We start from the raw sequence: 14,112 nt of genomic DNA, 5'->3' as shown, positions 1-14,112 counted from the left end.
AGACTGGTCTGGGTTTGAATCTGGCTTCACAACTTTACTAACAGTAGGATCCTTTGGAAAGTTATTGAACTTCTTGACATTCCAGTTACATCATCTGTAACATTAAGATTAAAAATAGAACCTATTTCATAGAATTGCAGTGAGAACTAAAATATGTTAATTTATGTAAAGTGTAAGAGTGAGCATCATTTTTATAGCTCACAATTTTTTTTTTTTTATCACTGGAAAGGAAACCCACCCTTATCATGAGGTTGAAATGAAAAGTAAACTAGAAACTAAGAGGTGATATCTGGTACAGTAGCAATCGGTTTTATAATTTTTATTCTTTTATTTTTTAATTTGACAGACAACATTGTATGTATTTATCAAGTATAACATAATGTTTCAAAGTATATACATATATATACTTTCACGATATATGTGTGTGTATATATATACATACACACACATATAGTGAAATGGTTAAATCTAGCCAATTAACAATTGTGTTGCCTCACATAGTCATCATCTTCGGTGTTCTCATTTATCCCCCACTTGCTTGCTGTCTACATGCTTGAGCCAAGCACATATCTCCATTTGGCAATACTTCCCCTTGCTTACTACACTTTTTCTTTTCCTAATCCCATATTCTGAGCATGTACATATACATTTTCAATCTAGTCAACTGCATTATCTCTTCCTTCCCTCCTCCCTCCCTCTTCGACTTTTAAGCATCAGGTTACTATCCATTTCTTCCAGCAAATTGTCCTTGAGAAATATTACAGAAAATTTTCCAGAAATACCAATGCCAATATTTATTTATCTGCCTTGGTCTTTACTCAAAATTCACGCTTTATTGATGTTCTGATAGTGCCTAGAGTTCAGAGGAATGAGTCCAACAGACTTCAAGCAAACACTTGTTGTGACTATTTCCCATAAATCGTTTCTTGGAGTGCACTCATAAAAGCTCTCACATGTTTCCATTAAGGTAGTCTTCAAAAGAGTTCTGCAAAGGGTTGATGCTAAATTGATATTTTTAAAGCCTGATGCGGTCAATCAAGGGGGTGGCAGCTGCCAAATCACTCCCATCTCCGCAGCTCTGAAGCACTTCCTGTAAGGAAGCAGCCCTGGCTGAGAGGTGCCACAATGCCCAATCTTACTCCTTCAGTCACGACAGTGTCAGCAACTCTTCTTCCTTTCTCCTTTTACTCAAAGGAAATGAAAATACCACTCAAATAAATAAATACAAATGAAGACGGAGGTGGTTCAGTTTCAGAAAAACCCAAGAGGCCAAAGTTCTGACTTATTGGCCATGGCATCAGAAGACAAAGATGCACGATGCCAGTACAAAAAGTTTTATGCACAAAAGAATTAGTAAGCAAAAACAGGGTATTCTGTTTGAACCCAGCCTGTCTAATATTTCTAGAGCTTCTCTCATTTAAAATGGAGTCTATGTGCTGTTTTATTAATTAGCAGTACACTTTACTATATTTTCTGAGTTGGATGCAAAATGTTATGTTTTCAGAAATTTGGAAAGAGATGCTAGATTAAGAAAGATTGATTATGCTGTTTTCAACACTCATTGTGGGAAACAATATAATATAACGATATTAAAGCACAGGACCCAGAGTCAGATTAACATAGAATCAAATGCTAGCATGATTGCTTACTGGCTTTGTGAAAAGGTAGCTACTTAAAATCTTTCCAAGCTTCAGATGCCTCATAGGTTGCACTAAGTAAGTAAGATAATGCACATAAAATATCAGTGCAATCCCTCCCCTTGAATGTTTAATGAAAGTTCGATAAATGCCAATTATTACTGCTGTGATTATTATTCTCAGCTCATGATATTTTAGGACTAATGCCAGCAAGAATAGAAGAATAAATACTGGGAACTCTTACTTCCATAGCGGCTGTGATTCATCCTTCTTGTCATACACCTGGCTGCTTCTCATAGTTACATGATCTGCCTGCATCTAAAGATATTAATGTTTGCATCTCTCATCTCGATCTTTTCCAGGCTTCTCTCCCACTCTTCCAAAAGCATAACTGTCACATGCCTCTTTTGTCTGGAGACCTACTCCCTGTTTAGTTAGAATTTGTGAATAACTATTAATAAAATGTATGATGTCCCTCCTTGAAAATATCAATATCATCGTCATCATTGTCATCATAGTTAACATTTTCTGGGTGCTTAGGAAATGTCAAGTAAAATTAAAGCATTTTGCCTGTATTCACTCATTTTAGCTTATAAGGCAGATAAGGTACTTTTTTTTTTAAAATCAGTATTTATAGATAAGAAAACCACAGGTGGGGGATATTACATTACTTGCCTCTAACTAGAACGTCTTTTATGAGAATTTAGGTAATCTGACTCCAGACACTACATTTTTTTTTTTTTTTTTTTTTTTTTTGAGATGGAGTCTTGCTCTGTCACCCAGGCTGGAGTGCAGTGGCGTGATCTCGGCTCACTGCAAGCTCTGCCTCCCAGGTTCACGCCATTCTCCTGCCTCAGCCTCCTGAGTAGCTGGGACTACAGGCGCCCGCCACCGCGCCCAGCTAATTTTTTTTTTTTTTTTTTTGTATTTTTAGTAGAGATGGGGTTTCACTGTGTTAGCCAGGATGGTCTTGATCTCCTGATCTCGTGATCTGCCCGCCTCGGCCTCCCGTAGTGCTGGGATTACAGGCGTGAGCCACCGCACCCGGCCAGACACTACATTTTTAACTACTAGACTGCTATCTGTATGGGGATTTTAATAGTCATCTTAAAGGTACCATCCCAAAGGGATCATATTAATGGTGGGAATTTCAGTCATATGGTAGAAGATATTTTAAGACAGGTAAAGCCTTTTAAAATATACTGTCTGTATGCCTGCATATTCTGTTGAGAAGTGGGATTAAGCTCACCACAATTAGCACATACATGAGACAAATGTAGATATTAACCTTTATAAATAACGTTTCGTGATACCAGATGACTATCTGTTTTTAAAAATGTTCCAGGTAAATCATTCCTTCCTGCTCTTAATTCTTTTGTTACTTCCTTTTAAAAAATATTCCTCTGTGTTCATGAAATGTTCCAAAGTTAACATTTACTTATGGCAGCGAAAGGCAGCTTTGAAGACAGTTGTGAAAAATCATTAAGTACATAAATACTTTTTTCATTGTCAGTGGAAAAACATACACATACAACTCCCTTTTCCAACCATCATTTCCGTTTTTTACTAAGATCTAGTTTTTAAACTGTCTTTTCCACAGTTCTAATGTACAATACTTTGAGTGCATTATCTGCGTGTGTGTATATATATAGTATTATATACTATATATATATAATACTATATATAGGTAAATAATAGTATATATATGTTTAATAGAATATTTTATTGTATCTTGTAGATCCCACAAAAATGAAAATCTTGAATTATTTTATTGGATTTTGTTTGGGGGCTGGCTTAATTAAACAGATATATAGATAGATATACTATTATATATCTATATATAATATATATATTATATATTATATACATACTATTATTGACCTATATATAGGTAAATATTTATATATAGGTAAATAATAGTATGCAAGCATAAACTTTGAAAACACAAAGATGTCCTCAAATATAAGACTATAAATAACTCAAGCAAAAGGGACTATTGGAGGCATACTATATTTGGAGGGAAGAGGGATTACTAGAATCTGATGCAAATTATAATACTTTGAAGACCAATCTATTCTCACATTTTGCGAAAGAAGAAACAGGTTAAATGATTTAACCAAAGTCAGAGTAAATTGTAACAGAACTAAACCTAGAGAGAATATTCTGGCTCCTTGGCTGTGGCTTTTTCAATTACAAGAAATAGAATGAGTTTCCAGTGAAGTCCATTCTCACAAGTTCAACTGATGCACTAGGGAAAGAAACATCAGAGCAAACCTATATATTTTTCTTCATAATAGTTCCCAAACACAAGATAACTACTTTACTGATGGTCAACTAAAGAAATAATATTCTGTTTTAATACCTCAGGGGGAAAATGTTATGTGGAACATATAACTATATATACAGTGTGACAGTGTATAGTGTATTTATAGCACAGAAGCAATTTCCATGGGTGATTTTTCTAAATGTCACTGTGGGGACTGGAGCTGAACACCTAGGGAAGATATGGGTCCCTACTTTTAAGACTTGGTAATAAATATGTATGAAAGGATCTCAAGAAAATATGTGACAGTGTCACTTGGCTATCACTGTGAACAAGATGAATGCTCTGAATGGATTTGTTAAAATTTAGTTCTAATCGATGGCCAAGTTTGGCCTGGAAGTTTCTAATGTTGTGCTAAAATGTTCTTCTGCCCTTTCCTTATAGGAATACAAAATAAGACAGATAGACAAAAGAAAAACAGTATACTATAAAATAATTGCAAATTGTGATATGTCCTATGAAGGAAAAAAAGGGAGGAGTTGCTGAAAGAGAAAATAATGGCACAAAGGAGTGGTAAGGTGATCTTTGGACTTTCATCCCAATTGAAAGGTGTATATATATATATAATAGGGTATTTCAAACATATTTAAAAACTATAAACTATTTCATGCTTCTAGAAAATAACATGTGCTTAATACCCATATTTATGGATGTTAATATTTTGCTATATTTATTTCAGATTGGTCTTCTTAAAATACAAAAAAAAGTAAGAGAGTATAGCTAAGGCACTCCCATCCATTCGACTCTTCATCTCTAGAGGTTGTAAGCCTCACATTTTTGTGTATTATCCCTTCCTATGTTATATTTTTACTTCCATAAAAAAATGGTGCTGCTCTCTGTGTGTGTTTTAATTATGTAAGTACTATCATACTATAGAGTTTTGCAATTTGTATATTTCACTTAACTGCATATACATGTACATCTGGCTATTCAATTCAACTTATTTTCCAATTTGTCATAATATGAACCAACTGCACCTTATGCAATCCTACTCAAATGGACAATTATTCCGGTTTTCACTTTTCACTACTGGGTTTCCTCAGTAATTTAATCACCTGACACTCATGCCAGTGTTAGGAGAGTTCCTCCTTTAGCACATGCTTGTCAATACATGGTATTTTCAAACGCTTAAAATTTTGCTAATCTGATGATATGACATACATGAAATGATGTCTTCTTTCAATTTTAATTTCCCTGGTTCCTAACAGAGTTACATAGCTGTTCATAATTGTGTTAGCCTTTTTTTTTTTTTTTTTGGTGTATTATCTGCTCAGGTTCTATGTCTATTTTTTTTTTCTGCATTAGCTCTTCCTTATTTTTGCAGTTCTTTTACATTCAAATACTAATTCCTTGTCATTTAACGATTTACAAATATCTCTTTTTAGTCTGTAGCTTGTCTTTTCACTTTCTTGGTGGGGTATTTGGTTATGTATTCAGTTTTATTTTAATGCACCCAAATATATAGTATTTTTTCCAGTTCATGCTACAGTATGTTACTCTGACATACATATATTTTCCTATATTTTTTCTGTACATTTTATAATTTTTAAAAAATATTTAGATCTTTATTTAGTTCATTGGGAATAAAATTCCAAGCAGAATTTTAGGGTAAGGAAATTTGTCATATTCAAAGAACTGAGTAAAGATCAGTGTGGCTGGAGTTTGGAGATGGAGAGAAGGCAGGAGAGTGAAGGATAAAGTATAGGAAGGAAGTACAGGATTGTGGAAGCCACAGTAATGAGTTCAATTGAAAGTGATTGATGAATTGAAAATGACTGGAAGATGCCAGCATAGAGAAGGGGCTGAGGCTTAAACAAGAGAGGAAGCAGAGAGGGCATCTGGAAGGCTCCTGCAGCAGTCCAGGAGAAAGAGGACGGTGATATGGTACAAAACAAATGGAGATAAGTGGAGAGATTTCAGATATATTTATATAAGACATGACTGTGGGAGAAAAAGCAAATACATAAGAAGACAGAAATAATTTTTAAAAATCTCAGTAGGCTGAAATAAAGAGCTAAATCGAATGTTACTATTTTTAAGGCTAAATGTGAGGTCCTGATCCTGAATTTAAAACAAATCAAACAAGAACTAAATGAACTGCATTTATGTGATGTTAGTGATCTGACTTAGTAATGCCCTTTCTTCCTAGTCGATTCAAAGGACGGTGAAGGTAAAAACAACTCAGACTCCCTCAAGTGTGTTATACAGCTCCTGCATAAATAACTGCACAGCATCCAATTAAACAGTGATGTTTCTGCCTGGGAAAGCTATATATAAGCAAATGAAACCAGAAAGGTACATGTTAAGAATGCATAATTACAGTGAGACCCTATTTAAAACACAGTTCATCATTACATGTATTCAGATATGATAAGTAATCAATCAGGATCCCGATATATCACAATGACGCTCATCAAAATTATAAATTATGGTTAGCTTATAAGTTGGTATTTATTTACACTAATGTTTGTGCCATTATGAAGTCTTCCAATAAATGCATCTCTCTTTTTTTTTTTTTTTTTTTACTTTATAAGGTTTAGTTGTACTAAAGAAGACAAGTCTTTACAAAGCTAAATGTTATTAAACATTTAACAGTAATTGAACCAGCACCAGGTAGCAAGAAGTATACACAGTTAAGTTCTATAAATCTCGAGAAAAGATAAGATGTGTGCATAAATAACTCCAGTGTAAAATAGAATACAGTAAGTGTTGGAGAAATGCTAAAATACTGTTAGATTGTGAGTTTCTGCAGAAACTAGATCATGTCTCATTTACTTTTATATTTCCACCTCCTAATACTAGTGCACTGAATGGCAAGTATCAAATACCTAATAAATGTCCATTCATCCATCCATTGATATAAATACTTATTATATACTGATCAGATGATAGGTACACATTCCTGTCTTTAATAAGCTTACATTAATTCCTTCGAAACTCATTTTGAGAGCCCTGCCTATCAGGGTAAAGACATGTGGGTAATAACAAATATGAATGAAGGGTGCAAGACGATGAGAAAGCAAGCTCTGCTGTACATGAAATAGGTGGTGAGGGAAAAGTGACTGGAGGAGACATGAACATTGTGTGCTTTGAGATGGTGATAAAATCTACCTAGTGGGATGCTTGTGTGGCATTAGCAAGTAGCTGAGTTTGAAAACACAGTTTTGTCATTTTCTCCAAAACTTTTTTTAAAGTTTTCAAGTGTTTTGAATAAAAAATAGATATGGAGTGAAGAACATGGCAGGAAAGTGGTAAAGAGTCCTGGCCTTTAAGTAAAATAAAATACTGAAATAATAGAGCAATTGGTGTGGCATGGAAAGGTATATAAAGACAAGCGGTGAGTGCTACATTGGGGAAAACAAGAGATGAGGTTAAAAAAAAGTGGGTGAGGAGAGAAAGGAAGTGGAAGGAAAAGAGGTTATGATCTGAGTTTGTAATACTGGAATTGAGTATTTCAGAAGGAGAATTGGTGTGGTTTGCAAAAGTCTTGTGAGTGAGGTTGCAGACATTAGGTGCTAAATGAGTGGTGGTAAAAGACATGAATGGAACAGAAGTAAGGAATCCAAGTCAGAGTGCTCAAGGAAACACAAGGCTGATCGGTTCTACGAGCCATCACACAGCTACTGACATCACTCAGTTTGGTGGAAAATACTAGGATGGAAAGAAGGGAAACCATTGCCAAAGTCTGTGAATGTTGGTGAAATATCAGGAGATTCTGAGGAAACGGCGAAGAGATGTGTCAAATGAGAGACTTGGTAAAGTTTTCATGGAGAAAGAAATATTTGATATGAACCTTGTAGCAGGTATAGAACTTAAATAGTCAGAAATTGGGATAAAAAAAGAGACATTTCAGTTTGAAGGATGGTCTCAGTAAGACCAGAGGAAGTAGCAGTGGTTAATTATTTCTGATTTATCATTACTGGAGTCCACAATCTTGCAGACAGATGATCTGATAACAATTCTATTGTATCAGTCAACAGGCCTTATTGCATATCCAAGTGAGTATTTTCCAAAGGACCACTAGCTCATAAATATCTTCCTCCCCTCATAACTTAATTAACTCCTTTATCTCCAAAACACCTAATGATTCAACTGGTCCATGTCTGAACATGACCTATTTATGATCTGCATGTTTCTACATATGATCTGCAGCTGGTCCCAGATCGTGTCCCCCAGGCCAAAGCTAATTAGTTCTTTCCCAGGCGTAAGTGGGTGTGAAGAGTCTGGGAATCTTTTAACTTAATAGTAGATTTTCAGAGTCACCTTTATCTATGCTGCTTCCTTTTCTGCTTGGCCTTGACTCTAACTAATGATGCTATTTTGGATCCTGTTTCTTAGAAGCATATTATTTACAGACTAGAAAGAATCTTTTGAGCGTCATGATGTCCTACCTTCTGCTTAAGAAAAGACTTCTCCTACAACTCTTGTGTTGAGCTTGGTCTGAACACTCCTCCATTGTTTACAAAAGCATTGAGTCAGGGGTAGATTGCGATATGTGTCTTTGCTAAAGTTAGTTCTCAAAGTAATACTACAATGCTGGGTAGACATAATTTATCACTGTATCTTCAAGTTGTATTTACTATTTGGAATATGTCACTTTGACAGGTTTGAAAGGTCCTAGCTTGGAGCCTGTAACATAAGATACCATGTTTGTTGAAATTAAATCTAAATCTTCAATGCATTTTAATTGCTTGGAAAAGAGAACAGACATGTTCCAGTCATACTTTATAAAGTTTAATGTCAAATCTGTTTTCTATTGATTCTTTATGTCTAATCCCATTATGAAATGTGGAGCCGGTAGTAGGGAAATTACACTGGAAAAAGACTGACTTGGGTGTATGTGATGGCATATTTATGCCTTGTGTATTCAGAGAGAAAAGGGAGGGAGGGAGACAAGGAAAGAAGGAAGGAAGGAAGGAAGGAGGAAGGAAGGAAGGAAAGAAGGAAGGAAGGAAGGAAAGAAGGAAGGAAGGAGATTGTATCTTAGCTCTTGGGTAAAGTATAAGTACATTTATGAATGTTAATTTCTACTTTTATAAAAGGGCATGATAATTGGCTTCTAATCATACAACACTTTTTGGCTATTAAATGAACTCAAGAATGTGAAAGTGTTTCATAAATTAAAAACATCTTAATTCTATTGTAGAACATCCACTACTTGCATTCATGTGCAATTTAGAATGTATATCCTTTTACTTCTCGATATTTTCACTTCTTAAATACTATACATTTATTTGTAGAAACACTCTGTTTCAAGAGACATAATGTGTTCCTTTTGGGTCTATGGCTTATCACATAGCTTCTCATTACTTATGTGAAGTGCCAGGAACCTTGAGAGGGCAGAAAAAAATTCTAGTTTCTCTGCAGCTCTCCTCTTGACAGTGCTCAAGTACAGGCTGATTGGCTATAGAGCCATAGGGATTTGATGAAACAAAGCGTTTCACAGCAATACAGACTCTGCTGTTTCTATCTCAAGGGAAGTACAAGATATGACCTTGGTTGATGACTGGTAAGTATGCTTGTTGCCTAGCAAAATTCAGAAGCCCAAGGAAAAAGCCATAATGACCTTATTGATTTATATTTTGAAGCTTTTATCACCATAATGTGGTGTGCTACAAATTGGATATTTTAACAGAAAGCTTACAATAGCATGGAATTTTCTACTACCATAGCTGTTGACACATACCAAACAATCTTATCAATTTCTGTATTTATAATGACAACAAAATGATATGTTACACAATATGTTAGTGCTTATGAAACATGGGGTACATGAGATAGATTAGCCCAAGATGAGTGAGATTTAAATAAGGGCAACCACATTTTAAAGAATCCCAATGTGAAATTAAATTATTTATTCATGCTACACAAATTTGATAGTCTTCAAAAATCCTTCTTTACTATAAGACAAGTAATCATTTTTAAGTAAAAAAATTTAAAGAAATAGGATTTATCAATAATAACATTTCTGAAAGTTTATAACCATTGATTCACATCCAACATCCATTGCAGAGAAGCCCATACCTTAATCTAGACAACATAATAAATAAAAAATGTCCTAAAAATTTATATATCAATTTTTGGACTAGCAAATAATCTGAAATATATTTCTAGAAACAAGAAACTCTTTCAGATACTCCTCTCACACTGGCTAAAAATGCTTAGATCACAGGATGGGCATGGTGGCTCACACCTGTAATCCTGACACTTCGGGAGGCTGAGGCAGGGGGATTGTTAGAGCCCAGTAGTTTGAGACCAGTCTGGGCAACATGATGAAACCCCATCTCTACAAAAAAATATAAAAATTGGTCCGGTGCAGTGGTGTGCACCTGTGGTCCCAGCTACCTGGGTGACAGTGAGACACTGTCTCAAAACAAACAAACAAACAAAAAAATCTCGAATCTTTTCTTTACTCTTTCTTTCTTTTCTTTTTTCCTCTTTCTTTCTTTTCCTTCCTTCCTTTCTTCTTTCTTTTTTTCCTCTTTCTTTCCCTCCCTCCCTTTCCTTCCTCCCTCCCTCCCTTCCTTCCTTCCTTCCTTTCTTCCTTCCTTCCTTCTTTCCTTCCTCCCTTCCTCCCTTCCCCCCCACCCCCTCTCTCTCTCTTTCTTTCTTTTGGTTTTAGTTTTGGTTTGTTTTGAGACAGGATCTTGCTCTGTCACCCAGGCTTCAGTGTAGTGGTGCAATCATGGCTCACTGCAGCCTCAACCTCCTGGGCTCAAGCGATTCTCCCAAGTAGCTGGGACCACAGGCATGCACCACCATACTTTGCTATTTTTCTTTTTAACTTTTTTGGAGATGGGGATTTGAGACCCAAGCTGGTCTCAAATGCCTGAGCTCAAGCAATCCTCCTGCCTCACGCTCCCAAATTGCTGAGATTATAGTCATGAGCCACTGTGCCCAACCTCTCAGATCTTTTCTACAACAAATATTCCAGGTAGAAATTTTGTCTTTTGATGCTTTACTATTTTTTCCCACTTTATGTCTCTCTTCGTAATGTAAATATAGTGAAAAAAGCACTATTAAATGAAAAGGGCACTTTTTATTAAATCATTTCTTTAATTTTTTTAAAAAGTATGAAAAATCTCTGCCAGATTATATTTAATATAAAGCTGAAACAGCATGTTAGTAAACTAACCATTGCCACGACCACTGATATTAAATGATGTGCTGGAACACTTCAATGACTTCTTACACATCGTAAAATAAGTCTACTTTCTTCAATGAAAAAAATAATCTCTGCTGAGCATAACTTATAAGAAAGTTTATATTTGTTGACTAATATATACCTTAGCTCATCTTGCCATTTCAATCTGCTGTTTTGCAACCATAAACACAATGTGAACTACAGTTATAATTTTTAGCAGTTTAAGTTGGACACTTTGTTGTGAGAACACATATAAAATTAACAGAAATAAAAATTAATAAATATAAAAATTCATCCATAATTTTAATTCCTCAACAAATCAAATTGTTTCCAATTTTTAGGGCACCTTACCATTCTTTACCTTTGTGCACGCACAGACTTAGGCTTTGCCTGACGGTACAGATAAAATATTGTGTTCTGCTTTTCTTACTTATCATTATTTCACAAACATTGTACTTATTGCCAAAAGGTCTTCATAACTATCATGAAAATAAATTAATTGAATGAGTTACCATAACTTAATGGATCACTTCCTCACTCTTAGGTTACCTTTCTCTCTCTCCTCCCCAATCCCTCTTTTTTGGGACTACTGTCAACCACAAATATTTTCATTTATACAGTTTTCACCCTGTTTTTAATGTTTCTCTCTTCAGATAAATTCTCTGAAGTAGAGACTTATGAACGCTTTTATGGCTCTTACATTTCCGAAGTGCTTTCTAAATATCACTACCATTAATAGCAACGTGTGTGCCTACAATTTGTCCTGCAAGCTTCACCAGCACTTGGGTATTAGTATTTTTTATTGGAGAAATGAGTACTGATTTCAAGGGATGAAGTCTCTGTGATATCATACTAACGAAATCTCATTAGCATTTTTTAATCTGCCTTTTGTTACTGTTGTTGTTAAATGCTTTAAAATATTTGCTAATTGTATTTCCTACTACGTGGGTTTTCTTTGGAGATACGTGTCTTTGTGTTTATCTCAAGAAATTACATGTACTTTTGCTATACTCCATCCAGAAAATAATGCAAATATTTTTTCCAATATAAACTATTTTACTTTGGGTTTTTTTAATAGCAGATAAGTTTAATACTTTTACATCATTAAATATATTAAGTATTTTTTTTTTTTTTTTTTTTTTTTTGAGACGAGTCTGGCTCTGTTGTCCAGGCTGGAGTGCAGTGGCCGGATCTTGGCTCACTGCAAGCTCCGCCTCCCAGGTTTACGCCATTCTCCTGCCTCAGCCTCCCCAGAAGCTGGGACTACAGGCACACGCCACCTCGCCCGGCTAGTTTTTTTGTATTTTTTAGTAGAGATGGTGTTTCACCGGGTTAGCCAGGATGGTCTCGATCTGACCTCATGATCCGCCCGTCTCGGCCTCCCAAAGTGCTGGGATTACAGGCTTGAGCCACCGCGCCCAGCCATATTAAGTATTTTTTAATGTGATTATTTCTTCTTCTCATATCAAAGTTCATATAGTGATTCTACTAAATGTCTGGCAAAATGCAACTTGCCTTATTATTAAAAAAATTATCCATGTAATCTATCTGGTATTTTGGCATATGTTGTGAGATGTGAGTCTAAATGACTTCTTTTTCAAATTTCCTAATACCACAACCATTTCTTAAATAGTCTTTCCCTTTCTCATTGTCTTATAATGTTATTTTCTTATATATGAAATTTTCATATATAACATGTTGGAATTTTCTATGCGTTCCTAGATAGGGCACATTAGAAATGCCTGGGCACACTGGCCAGTTGAAGATTTTGTTTTGGTTTTACTCTCATATTTATAAATTAATGTTGAAACCATTAATATCCAGACCTTTATATCCAGAAACATAATCTGCCTCTTCACTAATTAAATCTTCCTTTATAACCACGAGAAATAACATTTTAAAAATATGTCCAATATTATATAATAAAGGGGCAGAGTAAGACCATGCAAAAGGTAGAGGCTATGTAGTAGGACATGTATATATATCTAGGCTAGATGTATATATATCTAGCAACTTGCCAGATGCTTACAAAAGCTTTTTTCATGTGTATTATCTCACTTGCTCTGTTTGATCTTTGCAATACCCTGTGAGATAATGATGTTATTATCACTACAGGTATTAAGACCCAAAACATAAACACATCTCTTCTTTTGAGTAAAAGCACAAGCTCATTGCATACCATCATGATATATGTAAATGTAGTTGTAGACTACCTACATCACACAATAACTTTGTCCCTGAATATTTTATAAATTTTTCTGCTATAAAAATTGCAATCATCTTTTCATCATATTGTCTAATTAGTTGTACTTGCTTAATGGAATGCTATTGATTTTACTATATTTATTTCATGCTCAACCGCTATTGAGTTCCTTATTACCTCTTTAAAATATGTTTAAATCATTCAGTTTTTTGGAGTTGCTACATTGCCAGTGTCAATTCTTTGTTATAGAATCATATATTAATAACATTAACTAATTGGAAAGTAAAAAACCAAGACCAGTTATCTGTCATGATATTAAGACATATTAAAATCTTCCTGTTTAAGAAATATACATTTTAAAAAGATTATTTAACTATTGCTGGTCAGTTTCCTTTAGACTATAGATTACATTACCTTAAGAATTTTTCATATCAGTCTTTCAAACCTCCCTTTATCTTGTCTGACAGAAGGGCTGACATTACAATGTGGCAAAAAAAAAAAAAAAAAAAATAATAATAATAATAAAAGAATCAAAAAGAAAGCATAGGCTGGGCACAGTGGCTCACACCTGTAATCCCAGCACTTTGGGAGGCTGAGGTGGGTGGATCACCGAAGTCAGGAGTTTGAGATCAGCCTGACCAATATGGCAAAACCCCGTCTATACTAAAAATACAAAAAATACAAAAAAAAAACCAAAAAATAAAATAAAATAATAAAATAATTAGGTGGATGTGGTGATATGCACCTGCAGTCCCAGCTACTCTGGAGGCTGAGACAGGAGAATCACTTGAACTTGGGAGGAAGG

The 14,112-nt window shown here is 34.9% G+C and overlaps 1 protein-coding gene across 1 annotated transcript in view; it reads right to left on the bottom strand.

The window, feature by feature from the left end:
• CSRNP3 (cysteine and serine rich nuclear protein 3) overlaps positions 1–14,112 on the bottom strand; it is a 106,843-nt gene that overhangs the window by 69,607 nt on the left and 23,124 nt on the right. The window lies entirely within an intron of this gene.

Source organism: Piliocolobus tephrosceles, chromosome 11, assembly GCF_002776525.5.
Source record: "Piliocolobus tephrosceles isolate RC106 chromosome 11, ASM277652v3, whole genome shotgun sequence".
Taxonomy (NCBI): domain Eukaryota; kingdom Metazoa; phylum Chordata; class Mammalia; order Primates; family Cercopithecidae; genus Piliocolobus; species Piliocolobus tephrosceles.
Note: the sequence above shows the minus strand (reverse complement) of the source record. Positions and strands in the feature narration are given on the sequence as shown.